Genomic DNA, 12,000 nt, shown 5'->3' with positions numbered 1-12,000 from the left:
TGGGGGTAGAGAGGGTGGGGGTACAGTGGGTGGGCATAGAGAGAGTTGGGATTGGGGGTGAGGGTAGAGAGAGAGAGGGGACAGGGTGAAAGAGTGGGGGTAGAGAGGGTGGGGGTACAGTGGGTGGGCACAGAGAGAGTTGGGATTGGGGGTGAGGGTAGAGAGAGAGAGGGGACAGGGTGAAAGAGTGGGGGTAGTGTGTGAGTGGGGGTGGGGTGGGTAGTGGTGGGTGAGGTAAGAGAGAGTATGGTGAGGTGGGTGGGTGATGGTAGTTTGGGGGCAAAAAACATTAAGGATAAAGTAGCCTTGGGAGGACTCGTCAAAGATAACCCAAAATAGCCCAAACAAAACCCAACCAGCAGATGTAATGGGGGTGGAGTGGGTGAGGGTAGAGGGAGTGGGAGTGGGGGAAGAGAGAGTGGGCATGTTGTGGGCGTAGAAAGGCAGCCTCAGGAGGACAGAAAATAGCCACATTTCCCACAGGAAATAGCCCAAAATGGGCCAATAAAATAATTACGGTGCAGCTGGGAAATGGAAAGCCTGGCAACCGACTTGCTTCTTATAAAGCTGCTGATTGGAGCAAATATTGTTAGGGAACTTCTCATTGGGTAGTACGGAGGAGGAGTTTGGAAAAAGATATTTTATTGATTTGGCAGTTTCATGGCAACCAGATATTCTCAGTTCAGCACCCCTAATCCCACTCCCTCTTCTGTAACAATGGTTTTGGTAATTTGGTGGCACAAGTGCAGCAAAAATTCACCAAAGCCCAAAAGCTTGGTGAGCTGCTCCCTGCTGCTGACAGGGTGCTGTGCGTGTGCGCAGTCCTGCATACTATAAAGTGAAATAATAAAATGCATGAATTCTAGTGGGAGCTATGTGTCCAGTGCACCAACCATATGTTGGAGGCCTGGACACATCCAGTTGTTGGGGACACTTATCAGTGGCGTCTCCAGAAATCAAATTTTGGGGGTCATAGAAGGGGCAACAGGCAAAAGTAGGGGGCCGCCTATAAAGGGCTGTTAGTATGCATTCCCAAATTGATGCAGGCCCTATACCTGCCATCCTGCCTCCCATCCACCAGAGCCCAGGCCCCATACCTGGCATCCTGCTTCCCCACAACCAGAACCCAGGCACCCTACATGGCATCCTGCCTCCCGACCGCCAGAGCCCAGGCCCCATACCGGACATCCTGCCACCCCACCACCAAGAGCCCACACCCCAAACCTTACCATACACCACAGGAGAACCCTACCTTTTCAGATCAAGCACACATCAACATAGCAACAAAGCAACCTTACCCTGATTCTGCATTAGTCTCCTACTCCACCTCTTGAAGATCCTGAAAACCCAAGAGCCCGTGAAAATGTTAGACTGTGTGCTATACAAAACTCAATAACATAGTATAACAGGGCATAGCAAAACGTTTCACTCATTCTTCTGGGCCATAGTATGGATGTCCTAAGTCATTTTGGTAACTGGCAGCAAAAGAGTAGGAAATTATTGTTGGCTCTGCTCAGGACAGTCCTCTATACATGAAGAGATTACATTATTTGCCCGGGACCCCCACACTTGGGTTAAAAATCCCAGTTTCACTGTTTAACCAAATCTACAGTTAGGTATTTGAAGACATAACTTTTAAGTTCAACTTGGTACAAATATGTACATTCTGGATTTCAAAACCTACAATACTACTGCCTTATTGAGCAGGGTGCTCAAGTTTCCCATGGACATGCGTGAAGTAACCCAATCCCGTTTATGCTTGTAATTCTGAGACATATAGTTTCCTACATTTCGAACGGGATAGAAAAACATACAAGTCCCAAAATCCAAAGGGATGTCCTTCTCACGCCTGGCCACTGGAAACTTGAGAGTTCTGTGCTCTGGCAGCTTGAAGTGTCTTTTGTGCTATATAGAATTACAAATAATGATCTCAGACCAAATAATCGGACAGACTCAAGGAATATGGCAAAATACTAATATTCTCATTTGATAAAGCAGGGAGAACTGACAGGCATCGGACTGATTCATACACACTCACCCAGTAGCTTGATTACATAGAAGTCTTATACCCCAATATACGTAATCTATGATGTCATTCTACGTGGCAAATTATAAAACCTATTGAGGGAATTGATTGGTTAATGGAACATATCTACGTATAGAACATATATACAAATAAATATATCATTGGCCACCTCATAGCTGTAGGGCACTCCTTGAACTACCTCTAAGTATGTTTAGTACAGATTATAGCGGACAAAATGGGAGTGGATTGGTCTATGCAACATTTTATGTTAAATTGCCCCTTAGACCCACTGATTGGTTGGCGTGCTTTAGCATCACGTACGTAAAATGAAACCTAGGTATTTGAATCCCACCAGGCTACTCCCTGTTTTCCCAATTCGTCCATCATCTCTCATCAGTCAGCCATAAGCCAACGTCTTCCGTCTGTAGTTGACATTGCAACCTGCTCATTGTCCTGGAACATTCAAGGGAGTGTGAGCACACCACTATCTTCGTCTGAGGCTCTAATGAATAGCCCTTGTTTTCGACTTCTGGGTCACATGTGAAGAGACCACGAATGTGTCCATTTCAGCCTTCTATTTACTGCTATTTTATTAAATTATGCAAGCTGCTGTTACTCGTTGTGGCCTCTAAAGACGTGCTGACTCTGCCTTGCATAGACTTCATACACTTTTAATTGTCCAATACTTTGCCTGTTGCAGATGTTTTCTTCTTCTTTAATCTAAGAGAAATGTGCCCTTCATTCATAGCTTATCTTGGTTAACTCAGCTTGTGGCTTGCAATTACTCTTTAAACTAGCATTCAGCCTATCCTGATTATGCAACCTTGGTCTGTCTCTGAGGTAGCTTGGTTGAATTCCACATGAGCCAGCGTCCATTTTCCTATCGTTGCTGTCCTTCCACGTTATATATTCCTCTATGGCAAGCTTCTATATGTTTCCTTTCTACCTTGCGTTACTGCGTATTTACAGTTATTGACCAGTAAGTTACTTCATCTTCTTTGTATGCACAATTACTTTAGGTACATATTTCTCTTGGTGCTTCAGTTACTTTGTTACTTCTTAAGTATTTTCATATTGTTTCAGCATAGGTTTATATATCCTCTTTATGACCTCACTCTGCCCTCATCAGATTTCTCTTTAACATTCCATGCAGCATCCTTCCACACTTTTAGTGCGATGTTACATTCTGTATGGCTGTCTGAGGGCATAACGTCTCTCATACACTGGATGCGGTATAGGAATGATAGATGGGATCCCATTTACTGCTCTTCTTCTACTGTTCGTGTAGGACGGCGGTGAGAGGGCGGGAGCTAGGGCAAATGCATCAACCTGCTCATCTACATTCCCCCCTCTGGTCGAATTTTCAACCACATTCTCTTCTTCCATTGTCTTCATCCTCTCTTCATCATTTGTCTTCATCTTCTCTTCATACTCATTTCCATTTTCCTTTATCATTTCTTCCTACTATCGTTCCTTGGGAATCCACACCCTCAGATGACCTGTATTCTTTATATGTTCATTCACACTCCAGGTCATGTAACAGCCCTCTCCAGATGGTGCACAGAATATCCAATGCCCTGCATATTTTACTGCATATTTTATATGGTCCTTGGGGTAGCAGAACCTGGTTCCCAGATGTGCAAGGGGACTTTTCTTTATATTCTCACAGGTACCTCCCTCATTCTGCATCTGCTCACCAGTTTCAGAGTCTATTTCAATCATGATCTTCATCCCGATAGCTTTTTTGGCTATCTTCTGGCATTGTCCCAGGATGACCCTTATTAGACAGATTCCTAGCCACACCAACACTAATATTGCTCCAAGCATTTTAAAAGCATTTGCCAGCCAGGTTAGAATCCACAACAATAAAGAGGAAAACCGATCCTCTCCTGCTGTCTCAACAGCTTCATCCTCCATTTTCGTATGCAGGGTAGTCAGCATAGTTATTGCCTCTGTCAGAGTTTCCTTTCCTACATAATGAGATGGTGTGATCGTACAGCAAGAAGGCCCGATCTTGGCACATACGCCTCCTTCCATTGCTATAATCAGGTCTAGGACATATTTGTTGTGGAGGGTCATCAGCCTGATGGCTCTCAATTCTTCTCTCATAGCATTAAATCATTTTACTGTTGCATTGATTGTTTGCAGTAGCTCCCATATTGTAATCTTCAGTCACTTGGTGTTTACTGCAGCTTGAAGTCCTGGCAAAAATATAGCGGTCATTATCATTGCGGTCTTGCTGAACAGTTTATGCTCATCTGTAATGTTTTCATAGGCCTCCAATGATTGTGCTAAGCAATAATTCTCTCTCTTCTGCCGGCAGAGTTTGGGTGATCTCTTTTTCCTCTGGTGTTCATTTATTTTTGGAAATTCATCAACATGGAGGTCACTTTGGGGAATCACCAGTGCTGCAATATGTAACATTACTATAGAACATATTCCTCCCTAATTCTTAGGCAACTGCATGCTCTGGATCCACAGGCCCAATATCGATCCGTTAGTACTGCAGTTCCTTCTTTCATTCCTGGGACTTCAATTATATGTAAACATCTTTGGTTTTTTCCCACCAGGATCAGGCCAGCATTCTTGAAGCATGTTGTTGCATTCCTTAGTGGCCCTATGGATACTGGTCCTGCTTCGCTGTCGACCCATGTAAGCAACTTTGTTTACTTAGCCCATTATTCCAGGCACTTGTCACTTACTATCTGCACTAGGCCTGATGATTTGTTCTTCAATAAGCATACAGGGCAAGCCAATGGTCCTTCTTCCCATCCAGTACTAGTGAAAACACGTCCAGATATCTCTGCATCTTAGCTCTCCTGATTTTTCAGTTATGTCTGAGCAATTCAGCTTCTTCATCTGGACAACCTTTATTTGTTCTCCAATCTGGGATGGATACATTTTTCTTGCTTGTCCACCCTAGTCCATTTTACATCCTTCTTGTTTTCACATAGGTGTCTTTTTATGGAAATGCACATTTCTATTGCCATTGTAACAGCCCATTTTCTTTCAAATTGTCCTCTGGTTGTGCATGCTGCTGAATGACAGGCATTTTGCATCATGTCTAGACATTTCTCTTGCAATAAATGATCTTGCCGCATTCATGGCATACAGTATTAGGGAACAAATATAACAGCTTTTGTCTAAGGTTCTTTCAACCTGTTTCATATATTGATACCATACGTTACTCTTTAAATGAACTGAATTGTCGGGATACATATTTATATCTTCATGGTTCTCCTCAACATCCCTTTTAGATCGAAATAGACCCACAGTTATATTACAAAACAGGCTCTCTGTATCTCTAGTGGGGACAATAATAGATGTTTCATTGACACCCTCCATATCTGTATCACTTTTTATACCATGTTGAAATGCCATAATAATAAGAACAATACAAATCATAATACCAAATAATATCACCATCAAAAAATCCATAAAATCCTATCGACTTTCTGGATGGTAGTGAATCTCAAATTCTGAAACCTCTGCATTTTGTGTTAACTTTAATATGCAAATGTATCTCCTTTTGAATCACTTTTATATCAAAAACTGTAATATAACTGCGATTATCACTCTCCAAATAATACAATTATTCTTGGGATCTCCGGAAAAAAACTTAATAATATTTAATCCTCTTCGTATCAAGGCTAGATAACACTGTAAAATGTAGAAAAAAATAGTATACAAGAGTGTGTGTATTGTCACTATGATGGGGAGCATACACAAACTTTAAACTCCAGATTCTTTTCTCATTGTCTCTTTTATCCTATCCAAAAAAGTTCCAGGATAGCTGCAAGTCTATTATCTCATTATTGAATTTTTGAAAATTTGAATCCCTAATATAAAGGACTGATGTGCTCATCATTCTCTTTATCTTTGCTTCTGGCCATCGAACGGGTCAGCATACACGGAACTACTTCTCTTGCTTTACTGTGGGCAGCTGCAGGAGGGGTCGGTGTTTCGCCTTTATAGGGTTTGTGGTCGTGTAGATGCAGCCACGCTCTCCGTTCCCTTAATTTCACCACTGTGGGGCCAACTTCTTCGACTTCATGTGGGCCCTCAAAGCAAGGCATACTCCAAGTGTGTATGAAATTGTGCACCAGCACCTCGTCGCCTTGATACAAACTTGGGGGCTTTAGCAATTCTTCTGTTTCAAGAGGTTGATATCTTTGTCGCTTCTTTTTGAACCCTCCCTTCGGTTCTTGATCTGTTGAAACATGAAAGAAATACTTGCAGTCATTGTTGTTAGGTAATCACGCATCTCATCGGCGAATGTCTTCGCTGCACTGTGGGCATCAGTTCTTACCCTAGTTGGAGGAGCAAGTGGGGTTCTCATACAGCGTCTAGTCACCAACTCATGAGGAGTGAGATGGTGATCTGAGCCAGGCTCATTTATCAGGGCATATAGGGCAAGGGGCAGGTCATGTAGGCATCCCTTCTTTAAGGTTATTTTGAGATGTACTATTCATTCCTTTAATAATCTGTTTAATATCTCAGACGCAATTTGCCTGTAGGTGATAAGCAGAAGAAAATGCATATTTAATACCTAGTAGGAGAACTATCTGTTCAAACAGTTTATTTACAAAATGTGGCCCATTGTCAGGCTGCAAAACCTTGCACACCCCTCACCTGGGGAACACCTCACATATAAGGAACATGGCGGCACACAAGGCAACAGGGTGCATGTATGGACCTGCCTTGATCCATCTAGAAAAAAGGACATAACACGACCAGCATATAGCTGTAGCCGTTGCATGTCTGTAACATATCGACATAATCTATATGTAGATGCTGAAATGGGCCATTGAGTCTTGGCATTACTCCTCTTACTGTTCGCAAAGTGTACCCTGCAGTACATTTCTGGCACACAATGCAATTTACAATGAACTGTCAGAATTATGGGTTTTGGGCAGGGACCACACGCTTTTGTTAACACAATACGTTATGAAAACAGTCCAAAGAGTTTTTATATATATATGTATCTTGATTGAAAGATTTCTTCAAATCACATGTGTTTGTTTAAGAAGAGTGAGTTTTATTCCAAGTTCGGACAGCCGACACGTGTTTCGACCTACGGGTCGTCCTCAAGGCTGTATAGGTCCCACATTACAAATATTTAAACATTATGACAAGACACAATTAAACATGAACGATAAAATGAATAAAAATTAGTTGTCCAATTCCAATATGAAATTATATAATAATGAGCATTAGTTATTAATGACACAACAGAACAGATACCACATACCAGTTGTAGCAGAGGCGGGTTCAAATGAACGAAGGTCAAAGCCATAGAATATTTCAGGGAAAAATGGTGGGGTTGGCTTACAACAGCCAATGGATTTTTCAAATGTGGGAACTGCAACCAATGCTCATATGCCCATGACAATTGTCAATCGTTTACTGACATGTATGGAACAATGGTTAAAATCAACAGTTTCATTAATTACAAGTCATTCTATATAGTGTATGCCATTGTTTGCGTGTGTGGCAAACTTTATATTGGTAGCACCATCCAACAATTGAGAGTCAGGATCAGGGAACACCTAACAAGACTCCAGGCTCCGGAGGCCAAATCACCTTTAGCCTTGCATTGGCAACAGGAACACCAAATGAGTGACAAAGCTAACCTCAGGTTTGTGGGACTAATGCAAGCAAAAAGGAGTAAAAGATGGGGTAATATTCAACTCTGACTCAGACTCATGGAATCTAAACTTATCTGCTTTTCTGAGATGTACTGAAAGAGGCCTCAACACTGATCATGACTGCAGTCATAACTTCTCCATTTGAATGGGAGGATAAATAAAATTCTTCATTATAATTTGGGATCCCTAACACAGGGGCTGTACTGATTGCCTTTTTTAATTCAGTCATCTCATCTGTCCATGTTATTGGGTTTTTTCCACCTGTGCTTCTTTAAGTAATTTTAAAAATGGTTGAATATATGTACTGTAATCGAAAACCCAGGCCCTGCAATAGTTACATAAGCCTAGAAACCGTTGCATTTCCCTCACCGTTATAGGCGCTACAGTTTTTCTGATTGCTTCTGCTCTTTCAGGTGTCATTTTTCTCCCTTCGTGAGAGATCAACTGTCCTATGTACAAGACCTCTTTCTGACAGTATTATAACTTCTCTTTATCTACAGTGTATCCTTTCTGTGAGAGTATAGTCATGAGCGTAACTGAGTCTTGTCTGCATCTTTCTTCTGTCTCACTGCACACCAAAATGTTATCCACATATTGGGTATTACCCAAGTCCATCTGGAGGACTCTGTTAAAGATTGAAGGGGACTCACAGTACCCTTGGGGCAACCGAGTATGTTTCAGACGGGCATTTCTATAGGAAAAGGAGGTCAAAACCTGTGAGTCTTCATGAAGGGGAATCAAAAATAATGAATTTTTTCAAATATATAACTGTGAAATATTTAGCCTTAGATGGGTTATTACAAAGTATTGTTGCAGGATTTGGAACTAAAGGAAACTCTGCTTCGACTATATTGTTTCGGGGGCGAAGGTCATGTATACATCTCCACAACCCCCCTTTGATTGCCTCGTGGGGTACACAGCCGTGTTACATGATGAATTCGATGGCACTAATATGCTTTGCTCCATTACAGAGGAAATGGACTCTAAAATACCTTCATCCGCCTCTCTGGACAAAGGATATTGCTTTGCTTGCGGTAAAAGCGCTCTCAGTTTTAGATTAATTTTAACTGCATCTATCCCTTTTAATAGACCAACATCATATGGGCTTGTGGTCCATAAAATCTTTGGCACTTTCTCCAAGTCTTTCTGAAAAATGACAGTCTTCTTTTTAACAATGGCATTTCTATATTCTCTACTTTAATCCAAAAAATGAGACTTATAACACACACCAGTTCATCGTCAGAGTAATCATCTCTAAACAATTCTTTGTCTGTCAAATCAGTCAGCCTATATCCTTCACTGAGGGCTATCACTGTTCGCCATCCTCTCCCTTCATCTGTCCCATGAAGCATCATCCTTTCTTCTCTGACCACTGTTGCTTCTAACTCTAACAGGACAATCCGCCCTTCCTCATCATCCATGGGAATCTCTGGTCTAAAGAAGAATTCATCAGGTATTGTCAATATTTTATCTACCAATCTGGGTAACCATGATAATAAGATGGTCACTTCATGCAAAAAAAATACCTCTGGATCTAAAGGAACTCATTGTAATGCCTTCTGGCCTGTAAAGGCTAATATAAACTCTCCCACATTCATATAGTGTATCCCTGGAGGAATACAAAATTCCTTCATCAGTAAAAGATATCGTCATGTTAAGCTTGGTCATCAGGTCACTGCCTAATATGTTAACTGGCGCCTGCCTAGAATATAATAATGGCATTGACATATTGGGCCTCATTACAAGTCGGGCGGTCCGGAAATTAACAGTGGCGGTAAACCCACGGCCACTGTTAATTCCGGACCGCCTGATCCCGAGTCCTGCAGGCGGGAGGTGATATTACCGCCAGGTTTGACCTGGCGGGTCGAACACCTCCCGCCTGCAGGCGGACGTGGAAACACCAGCATCATCACGAGATGGTGCCAGGGTTTCCACTTCCCCATTCCCATTGAGTCCTACCGGACTCAATGGGAATGGGGATTAACACCATTCCGCCTTCCGTGACTCCCGGAACACCGGGGCTGTAATGCCCTGGTAATTCCAGGAGTCATGGAGGCGGAATGGTAATACGAGTCCGGCGGTAACCAGGCGGTTTTACAGCCGCGGTTACACCGCCGCGGTTACCGCTGGACTCGTAAAGAGGCCCACTGTTTTTTTCTATAGAGATTGGCAATTCATTGGTGAAAGGAACTAAACTCATCGCCCCAGATAATCCCTGAGCATTCATGGCAGTATTGGACATTGGGTATTTTCTGACGCAGCAACAAGTAGGTCCAGTGTCTATGAGAAATGAAAATGCCTTGCCTCAGATCGTTCCTTGACCCTTGTTTCCTCTTGGGGTCCGGTGGCACATGTAACTGATAGTACTGAACACATCAGGTCGCTTTGTGGGCTGTCCTATTGTGGGTATAAATTAATCCCTGTACCTGTGAAAGTATTTCCTCCCATCACAGCCACACTCCCCAATCTGGGTGTGGGTGCTTGTTGAGCTCCTGGGGTCATGTTCCATTGTGGTACCATAGCCTGCCGTGTCTGTGCTTGCTCTGGCTGCATCTGTTGTGGTTGCGGTGCATATGTCTAAGCCTGCATGTGATCTTGGGCATAATATTTCTGTGGTTCTATATTATATTGTGCAGCATATCCATCCCCACTCTTGGAGCTTGCTAATTCTGTTGCATGCCTCCTCTGCTTTGCATGGCCTAGCTATGTGTCCTATTCTTCCACAATTCTAGCATTGTTGTGGCTGTCCGCCATTAAATCCTCCTCTTCCCTGACGGTTTTGAAATCCACCTTGTTCTACTCCTCTAGGCCCAGTCCTCCATTACTCGTCAATACAGCTCCCTCTATGGCTATTTTTGACAACTTCTTCTGGACTAACTTTGCTTCCTCCTACTTTCTTTTCTCAACTTTCTCTTTATTCTTCTCCTTCTTTAATCGGTATTGATGCATGATTGTCAATTGTATTTCTGGCCATGGTTTTGCTTCCATTGCCATCTGTTTCTTCAACTGCTGTTGCACTGGCTCGGGCAGCCCAGGCAGAAAATGTGATCAAATGATGCTACTGTTTTATCTCATGGTTCACAATTCTCCTGACACCATCTATCTTAAATATCTTGAATATAAGCAACATGGTCTTCATCCTCCCTCATTGTCCTAGTCATAATCGCACCCATATCTGATATATTGTGATATTGTACTCTAAGCGCCCACCATACATCTGCTCTGCAATCATTAAATGATGCTCCATTGTGTGTCGTGTTTTGCACAGTCACACCTGCGTATCCTGCTAGTTTCCAAAGGTCATCCGCTCTCTCCCATAGAATAGCTGCTAGCAAGTCTTTTACTTCACCTATTGCTAGCGTAATTCCTGATGTCATTCTCTCAAACTCATGAATCCATTTTCCTGCACCAGAAGTCACACTCCGCAATCTACATCTTAAATTGTCTTTATCCATCTGTGGCCATGGTATATATTGTGGTTGTCCCCCCCCCTTCTCTAATAATGGGAATTGTGAAAATCCCGGTCCATAATCATACTTGCCTATACGCCTCGTCTTCCAGGCAGGGTTTGTCTCGCCCATTTGTTTCCTTCCTGGTAATAATCTTAACCTGTTTACATATGTCAGGGATATATCCCCTGCACTGCACGAATGTGCGTATGGTCGCTCACTAACTGGTGTCCGTTCTGGTGTTTTTTCTTTAGGATCCTCCAGGTCTGACCATGTTACCCCTTTTCTACACTTGAGTCTCTTAAAAACCTGCATGCGCCCTCTTTTTGCGCACTCTCATTCTTCTCATTTTCTTCGTCTGACATCATTAAAATTATATGCCCCGACTCGTGTGACTGTTGTTCTCTGCATCATCGAGATCTAATCTGTTTAAAGACAACGTTCGTACTCGTCCGTTATGAAGTCCTTTAACCTACTGTCAGCTCCCTGTAACAGGGATCCCTCTGTGTTCTCTTGGGTTTTATGCCCATCTTTATCCTTTATTTGCCTGTAGAAAGTCCCAAGTCTTTGCTCTATATCTTCTGTTCCCTGCCCATCAGCCCATGCTACCTCGGCATTCCTTGCAGCTACCTACGGGGCTGTAATGACCCTCTCTCTTCCTCCAATCATTCTCATGTATCAATCGGCACCATGCTCCTATGACATAAATATTCTATCTCGTCATCTTTTAATCCTCTACTCCTGTTAATTTCTTTTTCTCTTCTCCTCATCTTCTTCAATTCATCTTCCTCTTGCCTTCTTTTCAACCTATGTACTTTCATTCTTTGGGCGTCCATCTCTTCTTGTTTCTTCTCTTCTAATCTCTCCTTTTCTTTCC

The 12,000-nt window shown here is 42.7% G+C and overlaps 1 protein-coding gene across 3 annotated transcripts in view; it reads right to left on the bottom strand.

Annotated features, from left to right (window-relative positions):
- The window catches only part of ATG10 (autophagy related 10), a 719,085-nt gene that overhangs the window by 579,456 nt on the left and 127,629 nt on the right, over nt 1-12,000 (bottom strand). The window contains exon 2 of one of the 3 annotated variants that reach the window (XM_069627573.1): nt 1,299-1,339. The exons of the other annotated variants lie outside the window; for them this stretch is intronic. The gene's annotated coding sequence lies outside the window, so the exon portion shown is untranslated. The remainder of the gene's footprint in view (nt 1-1,298; nt 1,340-12,000) is intronic. 3 annotated transcript variants of the gene reach the window in all.

The sequence above is a fragment of the Ambystoma mexicanum genome, chromosome 6p, assembly GCF_040938575.1.
Source record: "Ambystoma mexicanum isolate Mex_15411 chromosome 6p, UKY_AmexF1_1, whole genome shotgun sequence".
Taxonomy (NCBI): domain Eukaryota; kingdom Metazoa; phylum Chordata; class Amphibia; order Caudata; family Ambystomatidae; genus Ambystoma; species Ambystoma mexicanum.
The sequence above is the reverse complement of the archived record's forward strand: the minus strand, read 5'-3'. Positions and strand labels throughout refer to the sequence as shown.